The sequence below is a fragment of the Protopterus annectens genome, chromosome 3.part1, assembly GCF_019279795.1.
Source record: "Protopterus annectens isolate FY-2018-M chromosome 3.part1, PAN1.0, whole genome shotgun sequence".
Taxonomy (NCBI): domain Eukaryota; kingdom Metazoa; phylum Chordata; order Ceratodontiformes; family Protopteridae; genus Protopterus; species Protopterus annectens.
Window position 1 is genome coordinate 1,354,600,198 of NC_056732.1, and position 21,247 is coordinate 1,354,621,444.

The window sequence follows — 21,247 nt, forward strand, 5'->3', positions numbered from 1 at the left end:
TGTCCAAAGATGGTTTAAAGCTTTCACAGCATTACCAAATAATACTTTCTTAGATATATATGTGCTTTTATCTATCATGCTTGTTCCACAAATCTTGCACTTTTATCCCATGTGACGCTGCTCTCCATGAAAAGTCTGAAGAATCTGTCGTGATCAACTGTTGAAGGTATGCCAGTGAGAAAGGGAGGCCTGGACTGACAGACAGATAAGCCCTCCATCAAACTAACTCCCACTTTACAAAAGGTAGTACTGGAACCTGAAAAGTCAGTGGACATTGATGCTGGAACCACAATGATCTGAGGAACCATTAATCATGATGACCATAGAAGCCATGAGTCCTACTGGGAACTAGAGTCTGAACTGGAAAAGTTCAGAAAGATTTCTCTGTACAGGTTTACTTTTTCTTGAGGAAAAAAGACTCTTCCTATGGAAGTGGCTAGGAGGCTTCCCAAAAACACTGACTTTTGGGAAGGAACAAAAGAAGATTTTGGCAAATTTAGTTGAAACCCTCGACTGAGGTGAAGGTTCCTGACAAAATTCAAAGAATGCTAAGAAGAGTCTGCATATATAAGACAGTTGTCCAAGTATGTAAAGATATGAATACATTACTGCCTGTAGTATGCAATTACTGGAGCCAAACACTTTGTAAACACACTTGGAGAGATAGATAACCCAAAGGGTAAGACAGAGTAAGTATAGTTTGTAAGTAAACTTACATTAATAGTAGACTCTCTAATACATCACTGTTGTAATAGCTAAGCTATATGGGTCTTACCCCTGCAGTGGCCAGCTTACAGAGCTCTGGGTGCCTTCCAACTGCTTCAACTGGCAGGAGTTCACATGAAGCTTCATATAAAAGGCAGCTGGAGTGCAAAAGCTTCACAGCACTATTTTCTAGAAGAGAGGTAACAGCCTGAAAATCTATGCTAGTAAACAATTTACTATGCTTTTTCTATCCTTTGTTGACTAGGTTAGTTCCACTAGGCTAGTGGCCTCTTTTTCAGCAGAAACCCAAAGTGGTTTTCTGGGAAAAAATTTGGCAATGGCATCAGGAAACGTCCCCTAATATTTTAGATAAGTTCCATGGGATCTTTTACATACACCTGAAGGAATGGTGATTTTAGTATCGTACACATTTATAAAGAGTTTAAGAGATATACTGAAGTTATAAAATCATGTAGAAGGAGATGGCAGGTATTAGTATTGGCTAGGAGGATAGTGGTAATAGCATATGACAGAGAGTATGGTATAGGATTGTTTCTGTTTGGGCTGCCTGTTCCAAACTGGTGCATATAGAAGGTTTATAACTTAGACATACTGGAGGGGTACCTGTTATTTAATCGACCATCTTAAATGTCGAATACTGGAAGTTTGAACGGGGAAGTTCGAAAAATTGAAATGTCGAAGCCGCGGAAATTCGAATTCTTTCCAAGGGAAAGAATTTGGTTGGCTGTTTCCACAGCTTTGACATTTACTGTACTGTGGTGCAAAAGTTACAGATTGGGTTAAGGTAAGTGTGTGAGTGTGATGGATGTTGGGGTTAGGGTGCGGGTAAGGTAAGTGTGCGAAAGTGACAGACTTTAAGGTTAGGGCGTGGGTAAGGTAAGTGTGCGATAGTGATGGACTTTAGGGTTAGGGCAAGGGTAAGGTAAGTGTGCGATAGAGACTGACTTTAGGGTTAGGGTGCGGGTAAGGTAAGGTAAGTGTGCGATAGTGACGGATTTTAGGGTTAGGGCGCAGGTAAGGTAAGTGTGTGATAGTGACGGACTTTAGGGTTAGGGCGCAGGTAAGGTAAGTGTGCGATAGTGATGGACTATAGGGTTAGGGTTTGGATAAGGTAAATGTGTGATAGTGACAGACCTTAGGGTTAGGGCTTGGGTTAAGGTTAGTGCATAGACAGTTGTGTATGTAAGGTGAAGTGTAGGTTTATTAGGTTTTTGGTGTGCCTGTGTTGTGTGTGTGTTTTTTGGAACAGCAAATTTTTTCCCTAGGAAAAAATTTGCTGTTCTCATATTTCAAACTTCCAAGTATGAACATATGGTGCTCGAAATTTTGGAAGTTGGATTTTATGACATAGACCCTACTGGAGATGCATGACAGGGGTAAAGAGGTGGATGGTGGCAGTTAGAAAAACAACAAGATGAGAAATGTTGTCGGGGAGGGTAAAAAGGGATTTATTAATTCAAGTGCAGGAGGGAAAGTTGTTAGTAAAATTACTTTGTAGACTAAACATCATTTTAATAGCAAAGTAAGGGTCTTACCCTTTTGAAAGTAGCTTACAGAGCTTCTGGGTGCCTTCCAACTGTTCAACTGGCAGGAGTTCACATAAAGCTTCTTGGGCTGGATGCAAAAGCTTCACAGCACTATTTCAAGAGAGACTAGGCCACACAGTAAGCCTAAAACTGCAGAAAATTTACTATTTTTTATCCTTGTGAAGGGTTCCCCTTGGCTCTTTTCCAGAAACCCAAAGTGGTTTTCTGGGAAAAATTTGAGATCTAAGTGCAGACAAGCATAGATGCTTACACACAAATCTTGATTGAACAGTACGCTAAACCAGAGGACAATAACTCACACAAATAATTTAACACCAGAGGCAACTTAGCCTCAAAAGGATCCTGGTTCTTAGAGTGGAACCAACTAGAACATTTCTAACATTTACTCATATATGACTTTATAGCCTCCTTAAGTACCAGCTGCACATCCACAGAAAACAGATGCCTAAAAGGAATCAAAATTCTTATCATCCAACTAGTCAACTGTAGAATTTCCAGACTGGGGTGCATCAAATAATGCTTGTGTTGTGTGAGTAGATCCATTCTGTGTGAGAGACTGCAGTAATTGCCCTTGGCCAGACTGAAAAGAAGGGAGAACCACTGATAACTGGATCAACCAAGTTACCAATATAATCTTTGTTAAGTCCTTCTGGATCTTTTGAAGAACTCTGAGTATTAGTGGAAAGGGTGGAAAAGCATATTGGTACATTCAAACCCAGGGGAATGAAAAGGCATCTCTTTGCCTTCCAGGCCTGATTGCAAAGGTCCCAGGAACACAAGCTGTTCAACTCTCTGTTTTTTCATAGAGGGGAACACATCTATTTGAGGTGCTCCCCAAAGATGGATCAGTTTTTGGAAGGACCCAGGTGAAGTTTCCATACCTGAGGGTCTGTCTTTGCCCTGAGCAGCTTATCTGCAACTACATTTTGCTCTGATAGGATGTATGAAGCCTGGAGAGTCAACTTCAGTTAGATAACTTCTCCTAAACTATCATAGCAAGTCTACAAAGTGGGTAAGAGCTGCCCCCTCCCATTTGCTCAGGTACCACATTCCAGCAGTGTTGTCTGTAATCACTTGAACAGGTCCTGGTGTCCAGAGATGGTTTAAAGCTTTCACAGCATTACCAAATAATACTTTCTTAGATATATATGTGCTTTTATCTATCATGCTTGTTCCACAAATCTTGCACTTTTATCCCATGTGACGCTGCTCTCCATGAAAAGTCTGAAGACTCTGTCGTGATCAACTGTTGAAGGTATGCCAGGGAGAAAGGGAGGCCTGGACTGACAGACAGATAAGCCCTCCACCAAACTAACTCCCACTTTACAAAAAGTAATACTGGAACCTGAAAAGTCAGTGGACATTGATGCTGGGACCACAATGATCTGAGGAACCATTAATCATGATGACCATAGAAGCCATGAGTCCTACTGGGAACTAGAGTCTGAATTGGAAAAGTTCAGAAAGATTTCTCTGTACAGGTTTACTTTTTCTTGAGGAAAAAAGACTCTTCCTATGGAAGTGGCCAGGAGGCTTCCCAAAAACACTGACTTTTGGGAAGGAACAAAAGAAGATTTTGGCAAATTTAGTTGAAACCCTCGACTGAGGTGAAGGTTCCTGACAAAATTCAAAGAATGCTAACTTTCGGTAGAAGAGTCTGGATATATAAGACAGTTGTCCAAGTATGTAAAGATATGAATACATTAATGTCTGTAGTATGCAATTACTGGAGCCAAACACTTTGTAAACACACTTGGAGAGATAGATAACCCAAAGGGTAAGACAGAGTAAGTATAGTTTGTAAGTAAACTTACAGTAATAGTAGACTCTCTAATACATCACTGTTGTAATAGCTAAGCTATATGGGTCTTACCCCTGCAGTGGCCAGCTTACAGAGCTTTGGGTGCCTTCCAACTGCTTCAACTGGCAGGAGTTCACATGAAGCTTCATATAAAAGGCAGCTGGAGTGCAAAAGCTTCACAGCACTATTTTCTAGAAGAGAGGTAACAGCCTGAAAATCTATGCTAGTAAACAATTTACTATCCTTTTTTTATCCTTTGTTGACTAGGTTAGTTCCACTAGGCTAGTGGCCTCTTTTTCAGCAGAAACCCAAAGTGGTTTTCTGGGAAAAAATTTGACAATGGCATCAGGAAACTTCCCCTAATATTTTAGATAAGTTCCATGGGATCTTTTACATACACCTGAAGGAATGGTGATTTTAGTATTGTACACATTTATAAAGAGTTTAAGAGATATACTGAAGTTATAAAATTATGTAGGAGGAGATGGCAGGTATTAGTATTGGCTAGGAGGATAGTGGTAATAGCATATGACAGAGAGTATGGTATAGGATTGTTTCTGTTTAGGCTGCCTGTTCCAAACTGGTGCATATAGAAGGTTTATAACTTAGACATACTGGAGGGGTAACTGTTATTTAATCGACCATCTTAAATGTCGAATACTGGAAGTTTGAACGGGGAAGTTCGAAAAATAGAAATGTCGAAGCTGTGGAAATTCGAATTCTTTCCCAGGGAAAGAATTTGGTTGGCTGTTTCCACACCTTTGACATTTACTGTACTGTGGTGCAAAAGTTACAGATTGGGTTAAGGTAAGTGTGTGAGTGTGATGGCTGTTGGGGTTAGAGTGCGGGTAAGGTAAGCGTGCGAAAGTGACAGACTTTAAGGTTAGGGCGTGGGTAAGGTAAGTGTGCGATAGTGATGAACTTTAGGGTTAGGGCAAGGGTAAGGTAAGTGTGCGATAGAGACTGACTTTAGGGTTAGGGTGTGGGTAAGGTAAGTGTGCGATAGTGACGGATTTTAGGGTTAGGGTGCGGGTAAGGTAAGTGTGCGATAGTGACGGACTTTAAGGTTAGGGCGCAGGTAAGGTAAGTGTGCGATAGTGATGGACTTTAGGGTTAGGGTTTGGATAAGGTAAATGTGCGATAGTGACAGACCTTAGGGTTAGGGCTTGGGTTAAGGTTAGTGCATAGATAGTTGTGTATGTAAGGTGAAGTGTAGGTTTATTAGGTTTTTGGTGTGCCTGTGTTGTGTGTGTATTTTTCGGAACAGCACATTTTTTCCCTAGGAAAAAATTTGCTGTTCTCATATTTCAAACTTCCAAGTACGAACATATGGTGCTCGAAATTTTGGAATTTTGATTTTATGACATAGACCCTGCTGGAGATGCATGACAGGGGTAAAGAGGTGGATGGTGGCAGTTAGAAAAACAACAAGATGAGAAATGTTGTCGGGGAGGGTAAAAAGGGATTTATTAATTCAAGTGCAGGAGGGAAAGTTGTTAGGGGTGTAATTATTTAAGTGCAGGAGGGCAAAAAGTTTATGATAAGCAATAAAAAGTTTGTGCTTTTACTAGAGGTATAGTCCAAGTTGAAAATATGACCACCAAAGCTTTGGGAAAAAATGTTGATTTATTCAGTTAAAGGTAAGCACTTTCATACAAAACTTCATCAGACCATAAACTATGCAAATGATTAACACACTTATATACAGATGCAACTAGCTAATTAACCTTTTAAAACACTTCCAATTACAAATACTCAATGAATTAATCTCGTGTGTTTTCAAAAGGGGTTTTAAAGAGACACTGTCATTCAAGCTGAAGCCTTTCTCTGCCTGCAAGGTTAAAATCCAACGCAATTCCTAATTTTCTATCCTGTTATGAATACTCCCTCCCCTGGGACTCACACTAAACATGAGTAATACCATAAACTCAAATGAGTGTCCTTCCTTCTGTTTAATATGTTTATTCAAGGCGTTGGTTGGCACATCCCTTCTTATATCTCCGATATGTTCTAATACCCTATCTTTTAATCTCCTACTGGTCATTCCTACATAAAAACCCAGACATTTTATACATGTAGCCAAATAAACCAAATTAGTACTGGTACAAGCAACATATAAATTATAATTAAATCTTGCTCCTATACCAGGACAAACAAAGAAACTCTTCTTAGAAATATATTGGCATGCTTTACAGGAGCGACAGGGGAAGGTTCCTATCCTATCGAATATTTTAGCCATTTTCCTTTCTTTCACATAACACAATTTTCATTTCAAAGAAGGGGCATTCTTAAAAGCAAATGCTGGATAAAGTCCAACAATGCTCTTAATTATGTTGTCAGTCAATAAAACTTGCCAATTACGTTTTATGTCACATACCAAACCAATATTGCTGGAATAGGTTAAAGCCAGGCTCATCTTCCCTTCTGTCTCCCTGTTATTATCTCTGTTTCTACCACTCTCTGAAAAGAAAGGTTGCCCAACACTATCTCTAAGCTCTCTAACTTGTGAGGCTATCTGTAACACCTCTTGTTCCTTATAAGCCCTTTCAATAAACACTTTACTTAACATATCAAAAGCTTCATCCGTTACACGTAAATCAGTGTGCAATCTATAAATTCTTAAAAATTGTCCCTTCATCATAGAATTCCTAAAAACATAACTGGGGTGCATACTGGAATGATGCAACTTACTGTTTTTCCAGCATGGTTTTTCATAAACCCTTATATTAAAAACCTCATTGGAATCCTTAGAAATGAGCACATCTAAAAATTCAATACTAGAATCAGAAGTTTTTACTGTAAACTTTAAAAAATCAGTACTAGTATTTATATAGTCAATGAAAGTGTACAATTCTTGTATCTCACCTCTCCATAAAAGGAACACATCGTCAACAAATCTTTTATAAACGACAATGTGTTCACTGTACCTTTCACTCCTAATCACATGCTCTTCCTCCCAATTAGCCATAACTAAGTTGGCGTAGCTATGGGCACATGCTGTGCCCATAGCTACGCTCAACTTCTGGAGATATTAAGTTTCCTTAAAGACAAAAATATTATATTCTAAGACCAACAGTAGCAAAGAAACAAGCAGGCTAATTTGTGTTGATGGATATTCGGTATTATTGGTTAGAAAGGAGCCCACGGCCTAAACCCCATAATCTTTGGGAATGACTGTAAATAATGTTTTAACATCTAGTGTCACTAACAATAAATCTGTTTTATTTTGCTACTCCTTCAAACATCCATATAAATTAATTAGAAAATCTTCAGTGTCTCGTAACACTGCTGGTGCTCTACTCAGAGCTATCTTAGGCTTATCTTCTACATAAATCGATAGCGGCTCCGTAATCCACCCTTGTCCTGCCACTACTGGCCACATTGGAATTAAATAAACATACTTATGGAGGCATCTGCCTGATGACTGTCTTGTGATGGGATGTATACCACTTGCAATGCTACATTGTACCGAGCGACCAATCCCATGCATGTATTGCCAGCCTGCAAAGTAACCAGGATCTGGTCCCCCCTTGCTTGTTGATGTGGTGTTGTCTGTGAAGACTTCTAGTGGACCAGATTGTATAAGTGGGAGGAAGGTCTTCAGGGCTAATAGGAGAGCAGTCATTTCCCTCACATTGATGTTTTTTTCTGGAGGGAGGGCTCCCATTGAGCCTGTACCTTGAGCCCATTCATAGTGGCCCCCCCATCCCAAATCTGAGTCATCTGTGTAGATGAATTGGACTGGCTTGGTGGGCTGTAGAGGGAGACCTAGATTCTGGCTTATTTGTTGAATCCACCAGCCCAACTCTTTTTTCAGGCGAGGTAGGAAGTGCACTTGAAAGTCCAGGGAGTGATTGGGCTGGGACCAGACATTTGTTAAGTACCAATGGAACTTCCTCATGTACAACCTGACAAGGGGCAGAAGAGTAGCTGCCATTAGGCCTAGAAGGCATAGAAATTCCCTGGCTGAGATGTGGGTGAATAGAAGTAGGTCTTGTAAGAATTTTGTTAGAAAAGTGACCTTGTCTTGTGAGAAAAAGGCCTTCATCAAGTCGGTCCTTATTCTGCAAGCTGAGAAGATCTGGTCTTGGGATGGGGTGAAGGAGGACTTCAGTATGTTCAGAGTAAATCCCAGACCTCGAAGGAGAGACATAATGAATTGCAGGTGTACCAGGAGAATACTTGTCTCTTCTGCTTGAATGAGTAGGTCGTCTAGGTAAGGGTAGATCTGAATGCCTTTTGTTCTGCAGAAGGCTACTGCTGGGGCTAGACACTTTGTGAAAACTCTTGGTGCTGTAGACAAACCAAAGCGCAAGGCAGTAAATTGATAGAGTGAGGATGGCACAGCAAAATGAAAAACTTTCATGAAGTCTGGGTGAATGGGGATGGAGATAAGCCTCCTTCAGGTCCAAAGTGGCCATAAAGGTGCCGGGTGTCAGAAGTGGAAGAAGGGTTTGTAGGGAAAGCATGTGGAAGGAGGGTATATGCAGGAAAGGGTTTAACAGGGACATGTCCAGTATAGGCCTCCAGGGGCCCTCCTTTTATGGGACCAGGAAGAGACTGGAGTAAAACCCTGACCCTCTTGTCCTGCTGGAACCCTCTCTATGATGCCCTGTGATAATACATCCTGGATGACCTGGGGGATCAGATGGATATTTTTTTTGCTGGAAGGGGTATACCATTTGGTAAGAGCTTTTCCTGCCAGGTCATAAAGTACCCTTTTTCCACTATTGATAAGACCCAGTAGTCTGAAGTGATGTGTTGCCATAGGGGAAGACAGTGAGAGAGGCATGTAGACAGGGGAAGATGATGGGAGGGAATTGGAGTAGTCATGCACTGTTTGTTCTGTCTGGAAAGGGCTGCCTGAGGGTAGACTGTGAAGGATAATAGTAGTCTAGGGTTTCCTAGCCCCTTTCCTATGCTTTGAGGAAGAGGTGGAAGGAGCAGGTGCCCTCCTAACAAAGCTAGGTAGTGCAGGATAGCTCCTGTAGAATTTTGGAATTGGGGATACCAGTAGATGCTTCAGGTCCTGCTGCTCCTTGCTTTTTTCTTGTAAACTTTTGAATAGTTCAGCAGATTGCTTTCCAAAAAGGAGGTTGTCCAGGGGAGCATCCAGGATCTTGTTCTTGAAATCATCTAGCAGGGGTTGAAGTCGGAGCCAAGAGTACCTGCATAATACAGAGGCAGAGGCAGCGGATCTGGCTGAGGCTTCAGCAGCATTGTAGCTGCATTTTATGGAATGCCTGGCTACTTGTGTTGTTAAGGAAAGCTTTGAGGCAACTTGAGGCTTTGTGGGGGAATCAAGCATAGAAGAGAGCAAAGTAGATGCCTGGGAAACTAGATCTAGAGCATACTTTACCATGTGAGTCTGGTAATTAATGGCCCTAAAGGCCAGGATGGAGGAAGTGTAGATCTTTTTTCCCCGTCTGTCCATCACCTTAATGTCTTTATCTGATGGCAGCAGGGAAGAAGAAGGGATCTGTCTGGATTGCTTGTCTGGTGCCACCGCAATGACAGATGGGTCTGCCAAGGGTAGCTTGATGAGGTACTTGCAGTCATCAGGAACTTTGTAGACTCTGTCTGACCTTTTTGGGGATGGAGGTTGTGATTCTGGGGACTTACAGGCAGAAGTGAAGGCATCCAGGTAAACTGGAATCACTGGGGGAATGGCAGAGGGATAGGGAGACTCAATCTGGAGAAGCTCAATGTATCTTTTGTGTACCTCTGTTATCTGGGTAGAGTCCCACTTAAAGTATTCTCCCATTTTGGAGATAGTCTACCTAAAGGTGATATCGTCTGGTGGGGAGTCTCTTTCCAAGAAGTCCTCATCTGGAGAACAATATTCCAGGAGTGAGGCCAGCTGAGAGATATAAGTGAGACACTCATCAGAGGAACAGGAAAAGTCTTCCTCCTGAGTCTGAGGCACAGGGATGGAACTGGCAGAGGCAGTCCTGGGACTAAGGGTAGGCAGAGCAGGAGTATGTGAGGCTGTTTGACTCAGGGCCATAAAGGCCTGAAGAAGGGACTAGGAAAATGTTTACCAGTCTGGCCGGTCTTACACTGGGGCAGACAGATACCTGTTTTTTGTTTTTTCTTGAGAAAAGGAGTCTTGAGAATAGTTTGAGAGGCCGAAGGCCTAATGTCAGGCATCAGGCCTGGGGTCAAGGCTTCCTGGTCAGAAACTAAAGGCGGCCCCAGACTCTGGAATAGACTGCCCATAGGTGTCAAGCAGACCGCCTCTTTGGCCCTCTTCAAAAGGAACCTTGATGATTGGATGGGAGAAAGGAAATTCACCCTTGGGATCATCAGTCACCCTGCTAGACAGCGGTACACGGAAGTAAATAGTGTGGGAAGAAATAGCCAGGGAATTGTTTGGCTAGGCTTGTAAAGGCCCTAGAGCCAATAGCCTAGTAACAACCTATGAACCTATGAACCATCCTAGCAAGCCTGGTTCCCCCTCAACATCAGCGGAGGTCGACGTCTCAGAAACCTCCACAGTTGTTCCAACTGGAGAAGCTAGGGTGGTTCTGACATGGTACCCGCCGAAGTCACCAGTTCTTCCGGATGTCCCTTAGCCCCTAGACTGGTAGCTGGCGAGATGTCTGATGTTGGAGGCGCAGCATCAGGTCTTGAGATGGCCTTCTTTTTAGGTGGCTTCACCTTGATGGCCGGTTCAGTATCCATACCAAGGGCCAGGTGTTTTAGTCATTGGTTCTCAACAAACAATTTAAGTGCTGCCAGACAGCTGCGCAAGGTCTTAGGGACAAACGACTGAAGGATTTTACAAGTCGTATGGGCGTTGGACGAGCCTAAGAAAAATAAGTAGAGGTCGTTGTATCCTTGTGCAGAATTTGCCGACCGCACTCACATTTTCCCTTCCTAGATGACATTGGCTATTAACAGATAAATAGCAACCTAAACTCTATCAAAAATAAAGAATATTCCCAAATTGGGTACTTTAACATCTTTCGAAACGTGAAGCAGAATGAGCAAGCTGATGTTTGAATGCGGCAGAGAAATTCTGAGGTCTGTGCATGCGGATGTCACATTTATGGCCCACGGTTTATGGCCCTGTGTGTGACATCCCACGCACCAGACAGCAACCAGGCTTAAACTTTGGTAGAGGAGCTGGACGTTTGGGTTGCCTGAGACAGAGCATCCCATATATGAGAATACTGCAACATGAGAATAGAAGGACATCATGTTTTTTGTCAAAACCATACAACACTAGTGCTAGAATGTTCTTACTTTGGAAAACTGCAGTTGAACAATCTAAACTCTAGTAAATTTTTACTTCTTTTAGAGATAAAGACAATAAAAACAGTAAAGAACATAATAAGGAAACAGTTTCTCATAATTTAATTAGTTTTAGCTAGTAGCAGTACTGTTTATATGCAGTTTGTACTTAAACACATTCCCCCAGACACCGCTAAACTAGTGAGTTACAGTTTACAAACATTACAACATAATATTTAGTATGTGCAACTTTTCTATGATACAAAAATCTGCTAGCTGCTTGTGACTTGCTGAGTCCAGGGGTTCCATAAAAGGCATGCATGCAGTTTGTGAATTCAAAGATGGTGCCTACAGGAAACAACAGAGCTCAAAGGGAGGGATGGATGATGTGAAAACTGAGCTCAGGGATGAATGGTGGGAAAACAGAGCTCACTGGGACTGAGGGGAGATGGGAAAATTAGCTGAAGCAGGAAATATAATTACCCACTGAAACAGCAAACTAATAGTGTTGAGAAAACAATTAGAAAGTTTTAACTATGGCAAAAGGTAAGAGGGTTTCCAGAGATAGTTAACTGTATGAGCTGAACAGTGTAAAATAGAAGCTGGGGGGAGAAGAATTACAGGGAGCAGAACAGAAGACAAGCCCAGGAAGAGTAAGCAGAGACTTACATGTGTGATTAAGTATTCAGAGAGTTAGCTGCACGATACTGTAGTAAAGGAAGAAAAGGAGGAGGGAGTAGTTTGAAAAAGAAATCAAAGCAAATAGTTTGTCCTGTTTAAGTGGGGGTGGGGGTGGAGTGGGGATGCTGGTGAGGGTGATGACAAGATATGTATTGGCAGTTATTTGGGACTACACAAAAACCTGCTAAACTGATTGTCCATTTTTATGGTCTGTAGTATTTACCAGTGGTATAGGTGCTGTTGGGGGTTCTATGGAGCCATATCCTCAAGTACAGAGTGTGCACCAATACAACTGCCTACATCAGATGAGTGTAAATGGACACTCAGCTGTCCCTACAGTCTGATTCAACAAGCTGTAAGTCTTAACATATGTTAATTTTACACATACTTAACTGTACAGTCTCTGTCCTTTCGAGGATGGACTTCAGGCTTGGGTGATAGTTGCTGGAGAGTGATAGTTCCTGTGCAGCCTGTACAGTGTATTAGCTGGGACTGGTTTGATCAAGGTTGACATAGGAGTACAGATGGATAACTGCACACTCTCAGTCCTTTCAAGGATGGACTTCAGGCTTGGGTGAGAGTTGCTGGACAGTGATAGTTTCCATGCAGCCTGTGCACTGCAGTAGATTAGGCCATATGGGGAGACACCATAACTTAGGAAAGAGAAATGTGAGGTGACTAATACTGAAGACTCCAGGAGCCCCCAAAGAATGGTCCTAGTTAAGCCTGTCCTGGATCTGCAAAAGGAATCTAATTTGTACTGCTTTGTAAAAGTATGCAGACAGGATGATATTGCTGCCTCTAGGATACCTCTAAGTATACCCCTTTCAAAAAAGCCACCAAAGAAGTCAATGTCCATGTAGAATAATCTGTAACCTACCTGGAAGTGGCTTAATGTGGTGAGTATAACATAAAGTAATGCCAGAAACAACCATTTAGAAATAGTCAGCTTTGTCACTGGTTGTCCTTTCCTTTTAGCTTCACTATAGACAAATAGCTGGTCAGCTTTCCTGAAAGGTCATTTTTGTTTAGGCAGTATCTGAGCTGCCTGTGTGCATCACAATCAACCTGTTGAGCTGGTTAAAAAGGAGACAGAGTAAGTTTTTTTAAGAACCAGCAATTTAGCTTTTTTTTTTTTTTTTTTTTTTTAACAAAGACCATTGTTAGAAGTGCCAGTCTGATTATGCTTGCTGTTTTTTTAATAACTTACACTTTCTTTTTTGTACATGTAAATCATGTGACTATATCATGTGATTTTTAAATGAGTATAAAATTGGGAAAGAAACATTTTGTAGTACTCTGATGAAGTCCTGTTAAATAAGGGAAAGAAGGTGCTAAATTTATTAAAATTGTTGGGGCATCTGTTACCTCACCTCTAGAGTACTGTTTATTTTAGTAATTTAAGGAGCCGTGCCTTAAAATTATTGGCAAGAATGCATGATGACTTCCAAGATGGCTGCACAGTGATAAACAACGTAACTTCAGATCTCCCAGTCTGAAAACAGAAACTGAGAAAAAGGAGTGCCACTGAATATGATTTTTTTTTTTTAAGTAAAATTCAGTTACTTATGTAAAATTCAGTTACTGGCTAGTAAATACATTGCCTGGATTCCAGTAAAGAAGAAATGTGGAAAACCTAAAAGAAAAAAGGTGAAGAGAAAACACCGTCTGGGCAGGACTCTATGGCTGTTCAGCAAACATTAGTTCAAACTTCACCTTTGGTTCAAGAGATGACTTCCAGTAATTTAGAGGAAAAAAATAAATCAAGTGCACTCAGAGGTGATTAAGATAAATGAAACATTGAAGGAATATATCAAGTCAAACAACAAAAGGCTGGAAAAATACAAGTTTTAACTAGCCATTCATAAAATTACAAAAATCAGAGGCTGACAAGAAGAAAAGCTGGCTGAATATGAGGTTTGTCAAGAAGAACTGTTTTAAAAATATTGTTAGAAGACACTGCATGCAGAGAAAACCTTAGATTTTCTGCTCTACCATAGAAACTGGAAAGAACAGAATGTATTCATTTTATTAAAGCACAAATAACCAAGTGGACTGGTGTTCCACAACAGAATTTAACTGACAGGGCACATTGAGCATATGCTCCAAACCTGGCCATGAGAAAGCAGCCAAGGTCTACATTGGTAAAGATGCAATTATAACAGGGGAAAGAAATGATCCTGACAAAACTGTTACAAAAGATCAAAGTATTAAAAACTGAAAACAACAGAATGATTGCAGAAAATGATTATTCACTGTACACCAGACAGAAAAGTAGCAAATTTATCCCAGCAATCAGGGAATGTCAATAGATAAGTGAAGGATTCAAGCTGTTGTATCCAGCTCTCTTCAAATCGTTTTTTTTTTCTTGGAGGATCAACATCATTTTTTAATACAAAATAGGCTAAGGAGGAAATAAAAAGGTTTATCCAATAAAAAGTGAGTTAGCAAACAGAAGGGGACTCAGCTTCTCATTCTTCTGACAGTAAGGTTCATTGAGAGACTTTGCCAGTGACACCTTTTCCAATGTTCCAAACAAAAATGCTTGAGAGACATAAAAAGCAGGAATAACTAGAAGAATTAGCAGTATCTTAGAGTTGAACCAGAGTCTGATGTTGGGAGATGGACTGGAACAGGAACAAGACCAGCAACTCTGAAAAGAGTGAATAAATGAAGACTATAAAGCATCTTATGTTTGTGAAATATGGTTTTGCAGGAAAAAAGTGGCTGATAACACTGGACTTTTGTTGCTATTGTTAAACTTGTGGGTGGACTATAAAGCATATACCCCACTTTATATCATTAATATTTAGATGGGCACTAAAAGGGGGTGAAACTAGCTCTACATAAAACAATTTTTGTTCTTAGTAGTTATATAAAACATTTCATGATATAAAGTGCATGTTATATACAGTGAAACAGTTTTGTGTAGTGTGTAGTCAGGAGTATTTTAAATATGTGGGAGTCTTTTCAGTGACTGCTGTATGTGTTAAAGATATTAAAGTAAGCAAGTACTTTTTTAGTTGTGAAAAATATTGACTTTACAGTATAACAAGAGAAACAAAAGGCCGGACAAAAGCATGTTTAAAGTTCACATGCTGTGATCGTGGGCTGCTGTGGTGAGGTTGGGGAATAAAAGTTACTACCTTTGGCTTAAGATGTAAACAGGTGTTTTTGTAAGCATGTAGGGTTCAAAAATAAGGCAAAATAATAAAAGCCATGAAAGTGCTAAGCTTCTTACAACTGCAAAGATATTAGCTTGGTTGTTTCCCACTCACCCTGACCCCTTGTGCAAACATGGGAAAAGGGGATTATGGATGGCTGGAAGAAATGTTCAATGCAGTCAAGATGTCTGCAGCTGTGTATTTGTTTCTGTGTGAAATTTATAAAGACTGATTGCTGAGTACATTTCTATGGAAACAAGCTGTCTGCAGGTATAAGGAGTTAATCTTGAGAATTCTGAGTATTTTTACTGAGGGAAATGTAAATTTCAAAGGTACAATGGTGAGTAGTTTAGTGAAAAAATTATGTTTGAAATTATAGGAAGTGAATAAGATAGAGCAACCTCCTTAACAGTCTTAACACTTTAATGTAGTTAATAGAACATTGTACAATTTATTTTCATTTAAACATAGTCAGTGTACATTTTTTTGGGGGGCTAGAAGTTCATGTTTTCTGAAAGCGTACAAGCTGTTTTTCATATCTGGGAAGGGAACAGAGATAAGAACAGACAGCAATCAGTGTAAGTGAGAGCACAGACTACGGCACGCACTTTACAATGGATAACCTTAATTGTAGGTTAGATAATGTCTATACGTGTAGCCATCAGTTTGAAGCAATTGTTCCCTTCTGGAGGGTTAAGCTTCATATTTTGAAGATGTACAGAATTGTGTGCATTAGTTTCAAGTTAAAGGGATGGGGTGTTTTATATTTAGTTTATTTTTGTTTGAGGGTTTTCATTAACATAAAAGTCTTGAAAAATGTGACACAGGTTCAAATGGAGATGAAATAAACTACTGTAGGAAAGATAAGCCTGCCAAAAATTAGTATATGCATGTAATACAAAAGTTGGAAATACACATTAAAAAAAACTGTCATATATGATAGGTGGGAACAATAGCTTTTTATCATGATGGCTATGATGTCCATATTATCCTGGAAAGTGAATAGATAAAAAGGAACAAGCATTGAATTATATTAAGAAATGCAGAGTAGAAATAGCAATGCAGGAGATACATTTGGAAAGAAATGAGCATGTGAATTTGACAACGGGAGGATTTCAGAATGGATATTCAGCAGAATATCAGGGACAGGGGGAAAAGGGGAGTAATTATTCAATTGCTAGAGGGGCTCCATCAGTGGAATATGAAGAAAAATAGACAAAAACAGTAGATCAGTGGTAGTAAGAGTTTACTAGCAAGGGAGGAGGAATACAATGGCATGTATTTATATTCCACCAAAAACTGCTATTATGGAACTTAAGAAATTTTTGGGAGAAATGATCAGCTGTCAACAGGAAATATTACTTACAGATAGGGACTGGAATTTTAAATGCAATAGTGAGGATGTACTGGGGGAGGGGGGGGCTAAAAGAGACAATATAACAAAAGAGGGTAGCGTTCTGAAAAAATTTAAGAAAATATTTGGTATGGAAGATGTGAATTCAGTATTAAGAACTCAGACAGAATTAAATGTTATTCCCCAAAGTACAATAACTGTGCTAGACTACAAAGAAATTATATTTCACAACAACATGTGCCTATAATTGAAAGCTTCGGCACACATAGAGAACTACTTTTGATAATTCACCACTAAAAACCAAGATAAAATATACAGGGTAATGAAGTAAAAATAAGACACTGGTGTTTTCCCACCTACCTGTTACAAAAGACAGAAATTTATGGAATGGGTAGTGGAAATTATTCAAGTGTTATTAGGGCAGATAGAAATTATAGGGCATCAGAAGCTATAACTAGTAACTGTGATAAAATGAAATTGGAGTTTAAAAATAGGATTGAAATAAAAGAGAAAGAGATAACGTTATGAAGTAACAGAAATTACTTAGTGAGACTGACAAAGGTTAAAATATTGCAGAGAACAAGTGGAGGCGGAAATGCACAGACTGAAAGAGAAAATAAGGGAATAGGATAATATGCATGAGTTTAGAAAGATTGCAGTTAAGTAACTACTTTTAGATAACACTAGAGCTGGAAAAACTTTTAGCACAATGACGTAGGCTACAGAATGTTGAAAGGTTTCTCACCAAACTTAGGGAACCTATAACAAGGAAAAATAACCAGAGATCCTGCACGGGTATTACAGACATTATGGAAATTTTATGAAACTTTGTATAAAGCAGAGAAATTTGAAAATCAAGAAACAGTACAAATAGAAATATTTATGAAAGACTTAATTATGTCAAAGTTAGATGTAGACGAGGCTCGACAACTGCCAGTTAATATAGGAGGTGATGAGATATAAAAAGCGATGTATAATCAATCTTCAAGAAAATCTCCAGGAACAAATGGTGTTCTAGTGGAAATTTGGAAATTAGGAGGAAAGACAATCTTAAAGATATGGAAGATTTTGTTTAACAGTATTTTAAATGGAGGGGAAGCACCAACATCTGGGAAGAAAGCTGTGGTGGCTACATTACCTAAAGATGGCAAAGGCCATTCAGACCCAGCTTCATATAGACCTATGTCAATTTTAAACCACAATTATAAAGTGTTTATGTTTATACTAGCTAAAATAATGGCAAAGGTGTAGCCAAAACTGACAGATTTGGATCAGTGTGGTTTTGTGGAGAGGAGGCTAACATTGCTAGAACAATGATGAGACAGAGGGAAGCAGGATATAAGACAATACATCTGTTGTTGGTCCGTCTTGATGCAGAGAAAGCATTTAACAGAATAAGCTGGGATTTTATGAGTAGGGTATTGGAAGCCTTTGCATTTCCTGATACAATACTAAGGTTAATTAGAATGATATATGAAGGATCTGAGGCAAGAATTAATGTGGGAGGGTTCCTCTCAGAGGAGCTGTGTTTGAACAGAGGAACTAGGCATGGGTGTCCTCTTTTTTTCTTTATTTGCTTTATATTTAGGGCCACAGGCAAAGAAAATAAGGTGCTCAGAAATTTAAAGATACAACTGCATGTGTAAGATCAGGTTTCATTTAAATGTAGTTTGTTAGACAAAATACAGTAGTCTCTTTGCATAAGTCTAAAAATGCAGCCATATTAAAGCAGGCCTTCACATTTTTTCATGCAGTTTCAGTGAATGCACTTTCAATCCATGAAAATAACCCTTCAGTCAAGAATAGTGATAAGAATAAAACGTGCTAAGAGAATGTGCAGTACATTAAGTACAATAGATCTTGTTTAGATGGTACAATGCTTGTGAACCAAGGTTAAAGAACCATGTAGACATTTACAGGGTTTTAGTATTTAGTATTATTAGGAGATACTTCATATACAGTTAGTTAGTTAGTTAGTTAGTTAGTTAGTTAGTTAGTTAGTTAGTTAGTTAGTTAAAGTTAGGACAGATATGCAGAAAGTCATTGCAGTGCAGTCCACAGAAAATTTGGTACAGATACTCATGAGTGAGTGCAGAAGACAGGTCAACTATCCAACATTCCAGAATATTAATTATATTATTTAGGAGGAAATTAATAATTCTGAGTATAATGAGTGTAGAGGCTATGGACATTATAATGCAGTCTATTTCAGTTTATCAGCACTGTTATTGGAGACAGGAACATTTGACTGGGATACTGCTCACATCTACCTCCACTGTACATAATAAAACAGTCTTAACTGATCTACAGTGTATGCAGACTTTTATTCTGAAAGGTACAAGAAGATTTGGCACATAAAGAACAGACTAGTATCTGTTTAGCACAGCTCTGGGTAATTAAAAGATAAAGACACTCTTCCAGTATTCTACAGTCTTATCAATTTTTACAGTATGGTAATCAAAAAAAGTTGGCTACATTTGCAGATGGCATTATTTTGTACCTGATAAGTCCAAAAAAGGACATTTCAGTGTTGTGGAACGTTTTGAGATGGTTTCAAGCCTTTTCGAGATATAAAATTAATGAAGATAAAACAAAGGCTATAGCCATTAATTATGTACCCACACATGAATTGGTTATGCAATACCCATATTTATGGGGCCATGATAAGATGAAGTATTTAGGAGTATGGATTAAAAAGGCTTCTGTTATGGCAGCTAAGGATATGTGGGAAGAGACTTAACAAAAGATAATACATACATTGAGAAACTGGAAACTCTTATTCATAGATATGGATATTAAGATACAAGCAGTAAAAATGCTTTTAGTCCCTTTAATCTTGCATATGGGGTCAGGCATACTTTTATCAACCCAGGAGAAGTTGTGGACAATAATTAATAAATAATTGAAGGAATTTAACTGGGAGGGAAAGACAGCAAGAGTTTAGTGGGATAAGTTGATCCTTCCTATAGAACAAAGTGGTTTAGGCTTACCTGATTTGATGGGATATTTTAGAGTTACACAGTTAAACCTCATACACACACACACACACACACACACACACACACACACACACACACACACACACACACATATATGATTATATATATTATGGTTATAATTTAAAGTGGGAAGGGATGATGACAAAGTAAGAGGAAGTTCAAGAAGTGGAAAGAGACTGGGATTTTGGATGCGATCCTTAAGAATAACAACAACTACTTTATATTTACGAAGTAGCAAAAAGTATTCTAAGAAGTAAGCCAATGCGAGAATGGATAAAGGAGAATTTGCCAATAGGGATGACTGCAAGTAAGGGTACATAAAACAGGCAACGGGACTGAATTTACTAAAGAAACCTGACAAAGGAACCAAGATATGGGGAGCAAACAACTCAAGCAGGAAAGGTTACACATTGGGATGAGGCCAAGAAGACATTTGTATTCCAGGCTAAAGACTGCATTCCCTACCAGGGCTTGATTTCAGAGTACAGGAAAAGAGAGAGGGATAGAGGAATTGTAAGTGAAATACCTGCTCTGGTAGAATTTTTAGGTGAATCTAGAACAGAAACAGCTGTTAAAAAGGGATAATTAGTAGGGCATATAAAATACTTCATGATAAATATAGGAATCAAGCAGAGGGGGTTACAAAAGATTGGGAAGAGAGACTAGAAGAGCAACTTATAAGAAAAGAATGGAAAGACATACTTATGGATCCCAAGTATTCAACCAAGTTCAGAAGACTTAGGATTTTTGCTTGGAAGTGTTTGCATTTGTATTTTTATACTAGAAGCAGACTTCAAAAATGTTTTTTTCCTCAGGTATATAGCAAATGTTGGAGGTGTGATAGAGAAGAAAGAGATAATTGGCCACATATGTTTTGGGAGTGAAATGAGTTGGCAGATTTTAAAAATCCCCTGCAGAGTACTCATCAGAAATACTGGGTGAGCAAATGGCTGTAAGTAAGGAAATGATTCCTTTGAGCTGGGATACAGGATCTGAACTGCCTAGACATAGTAATGCCTTATTAAGTTTAATTCTGTTCACTGCCAAAAATCAATTACTAGAAAATGGAAAACAAAGTCTATACCAACTGTATTTGAGGTACTGAATATTATACAAGAGATAAAATAACTGTAAGAAGGATTTTTAAAAAAGAGAAGGAGCAAATTATATAGAAGTATATGGAAACTAAACATGCATAATAATGTTCAGGAAGAGGATGAGTGAGGTTTAAGGGAAGGCAGGAATTCAGCAATTTCTGTAATGTTGGACTGATGATACTAGCAAAAAATATATACGTGATATATGTTGTACTTAAATGGGAAATGTTAAAATTGCTTGTTTTCTTTTCTGTTAACTTGTGTTTGCTTATGTCTTAAGTGATAATTTAATAAAGGTGTTTAAAAACATTATGCATGACTACATACAATGATACAGAGCTAAGCTGAGGCCTGCTATCACTACTGCACAATCCATGATATTATGCACTGGTTGCATGGACAGGATGGATATAGATGAAACTGTTGCCACCTGATAACAAAGCTTAGTTTTTAAATTCATCACCTGTCATCTGTTCTAGCCTTATTCATAGGTAGGTTCATAGGTAGGTACTAGGCTATCGGCCCTGCGGCCTTTCTAGTTGTTGCAGATGTCTTCTGAGGTACATACCAAACAGGGCATTGTATTCTATAATGGGTCTAATGATGGATGAGTTCAGAGGGACAATGACCTCCTTTTTTCTG

The 21,247-nt window shown here is 39.2% G+C and overlaps 1 protein-coding gene across 1 annotated transcript in view; it reads right to left on the minus strand.

The window, feature by feature from the left end:
* MAPK15 (mitogen-activated protein kinase 15) overlaps window positions 1–21,247 on the minus strand; it is a 1,649,688-nt gene that overhangs the window by 978,338 nt on the left and 650,103 nt on the right. The gene's annotated exons all lie outside the window — the stretch shown is intronic.